The sequence below is a fragment of the Physeter macrocephalus genome, chromosome 2 (genome assembly GCF_002837175.3).
Source record: "Physeter macrocephalus isolate SW-GA chromosome 2, ASM283717v5, whole genome shotgun sequence".
Taxonomy (NCBI): domain Eukaryota; kingdom Metazoa; phylum Chordata; class Mammalia; order Artiodactyla; family Physeteridae; genus Physeter; species Physeter macrocephalus.
This window is the reverse complement of record NC_041215.1, coordinates 28122983-28126375: the sequence shown is the minus strand read 5'-3', so window position 1 is coordinate 28126375 and position 3393 is coordinate 28122983.

The following is a 3393-nucleotide window of genomic DNA, read 5'->3' as shown; positions in this document are numbered from 1 at the left end:
TCTTGTTCCTTCATCTGGTACATATCTCTCTGTCTTTTCATCCTGTCTGTCTTTCTGTGAATGTGCTTTTTCTTCCACAGGCTGCAGTCTTGTAGTTCTTCTTGCTTCTGCTCTCTGCCCTCTGGTCTGCATTTAATTTAAATTTAGTTTAGGTTTTGCATTTAGGTTTTGCTATTAGTTTTAAATAATTGGCCACTTCCTCTTATAATCAGAACAGCTAGTGATAGTACTTAATGAACTCCAAAGGAGGATTGGAAGAGGAAACATAACTCATCTTTTATTGAGGATCTACTAGGTTCTAGGCAGTTTACATTAATATTCTTCCTTTTTCCTCCCCCCTTCTGCTTTCTTTTGTTCTGTCTTCCTATCTTTCTCATTCTTCCTGTAGCTCAGAAACTCATTGTCACTCAAAATCATGTCTCCCTTTATTCTTCAGTGGTAGAACAATTAATGCAAGCTGGAGATAGCTGCCCCCAATAAAGATGACTGTCTCTGGCCTTCCTTGCAGCGGGGTTCTACTCCATGGGAGGGAATAGAAATGGTGTGGAAATGTGATACATCACTGGAGGTGGGATGCTGTGACCACTTCCTGCCTCCTTTCCTCCTTCTTCCCATGACTCAAATGAGGATATGATGGCCAGCACTAGAGAAACTGTCTTGGACTTTGAAGCAGAGCTGTGTATTTAGGTTAATAAAACAAGGAGACAAAAGAAACCAGGGTCCCGGTAAGATTCTTCCTACTAGGCCCGGGTTTATGTGAGGAAAAAAAATCTTGTTTGAAACACTTATTTTGACTTTTGGTCAAGAACAGTAAACCTTATACTAATGCATCTCCATCATTTCATTCACATACTGCTGATTGATTCATTAATCCATTAAACATAGTGGCCTATAGATGAAAGAAGAGCAGCCACTCAATGTGCATTTGTTGAAAGTTGGTACACATGGATTTCTATTCCCTATATTACATTATAGTTGTGTGATCTTGAGAAAGTTTCTTGAAGAAAGAAACTTCATTCTCTGAATCTCTGAATCTAAGTTTACTTATCTTTTAAATGATAGGTTTCGACCAGTGGTTCTCAACTGTCGTCAAATATTCATGCCAGAGGACTTTTGGCAATTCCTGGAGACATTTTGGTTGTCACACTTGAGTGGTGGGCAGCTACTGGCACCTAGTGGGTAGAGGCCAGGATGCTCGTAAACATTGTACAATGCCCCCTACCACCTCCATGACAAAGGATTTTCTGGCTCAAAATGTCAATAGTGCTGCAGTTGAGAAACCCTGGCTTAAACAAAGTATCTTGATTCCTTTCTACACTCCAGTGATTTTTACAGTATTGAAATTATTCATTAATAAAATATATTTTTTGTGGGGATTTTGACAGTAAGTAAGATAAAAACCCTAGACAATGAAACAGAAAAGGAAAATTTATATTGTAAATCCTGCGGTGGGGCAGTTGGTCAAGTTTGTTTAAATCAGCAGGGCTTATTCTATTTTTCTGATCTGCTTTTCTCAACATGTTGGTTCTGTCTTCAGGCCGGATCTACTTAGGGTTGTAAAATGATAGTCATAGTTCCAAATGTCACATATGAAGAACACAAATATGTAGAAGAGGAGTGTGGCCTTTTCTTTCTGTGTCTATTTTAATTGGCAAGAAAAATCTTTAACATAATGCCAAAGAACTTTTCTTAGCAACTCATTAGCTAAAATTTCTGTTCTGCATTTTCCTGTTTGTAGGTGACATCAAAGAACTGGGAGCTGTCATCTTACAAAGAGGCAGATCCAGTCTGAGGATAAAGCCAACCTGCTGAGGATAGTAGAATGAAAAAGATAGAAAGAACCTGGGTCCTTGATGACCTCATTTCATTGCTCAGTTAACTGACCTTAGAAATACCATACCATGGAAATTTTTATTGTGTAAGATAAAATGTTCTTTCCAATTACCACCTAACCTCAATCATTGGCAAAAGGAATGAGACCATTTTTCCTTTTAGAATGTGATTTACTCACTGGGACTGGGGTGATGACTCATCTCTTGAAGCACGTGGTAATGTAGAAAAGAGTGGGTGCTTAAATGAACTGTAAGCTCTGTTAGAAATGCCAAAGGGGGAAGAATCGTTCTTACGTAGGAAGCCGATAGTATCTGCTGTTAATATTTACTAAATGGAAAACACTGTACAGGAACTGGGGTTTAAAGATGAATATGACAGAATCCTTGTGTTCATGGAGGTCCTAGTTTACTGTCAGGGCCCATGAATAAAGAATGTATCGGGCTTCCCTGGTGGTGCAGTGGTTGTGCGTCCGCCTGCCGATGCAGGGGAACCGGGTTCACGCCCCGGTCTGGGAGGATCCCACATGCCGCGGAGCGGCTGGGCCCGTGAGCCATGGCTGCTGAGCCTGCGCGTCCGGAGCCTGTGCTCCGCAACGGGAGAGGCTGCGACGGAGGGAGGCCCGCATACCACAAAAAAAAAAAAAAAAAAAAAAAAAAAAAAAGAATGTATCATGCAGAGTGATTTGGTGTGTTATGGACTATAATAGATTTCTTTAGTAGCAAGCATGAGAAACAGTTGAAAAAAGGCAGGTCAAACATACAAATAGATCTAGGAGTTGAAAATAGGAAATTATCATGTTTTGGTCATCATGATTTGGTAAAAGATAAAAAAAAGTTTGATGGGGAAATTTTGCAAGAGAAATAAATTCAAAAGGCAAAGAACACATCCTCAGATTCTTTCTGGAAAAAATCAGGATGAACAGTTTAACAGTAATTAAAAACCCTACAAGAAGAAAACTTATAAAAATAGCCTTTGTGAAAAGAGGCATTATCAATACAGTTTGTGTCTATACTGCTCTTCTTGTACTTTTGTGATCTTTCACACTATATAAGTGTCCAAATTATTTAAATACAATATACATGGTTTGTTTTAGGATATAAAAAATATTTAATGAAATTTCCAAGCAGTTGATGATGTAAGCCACAGTGATCTTTCACTTCCTAGACTAGCCAGATTTTGATATGCTAGTATTTACTTTCATGTATTTTTTCCACTCTGTTTTGTTTCTCTGATTGTGTCATGTGTTTCAATTCTGCTTCATTAACTCTACTGAAAGTTTTCTGGGGCCAAGCATTTGAAGATAATGATGATCTATATTCTACCTCTAATAGCAGGACATAAAGTGGGAATTGAAAGAAATAAGGAATGGCATCATTCTTGAAGAATAAAAATCTCTCTTCAGGTGGCTGTGACCATGCTGTGATTGAGTCAAACTTTTGTCACTAAAGTCTGTTTGTTCACCTTTGGTGTAGAGAATTTTAGTAGAATTAAAGAATGTTGGGGCTTCCCTGGTGGCGCGGTGGTTGCGCGTCCGCCTGCCGATGCAGGGGAACCGGGTTC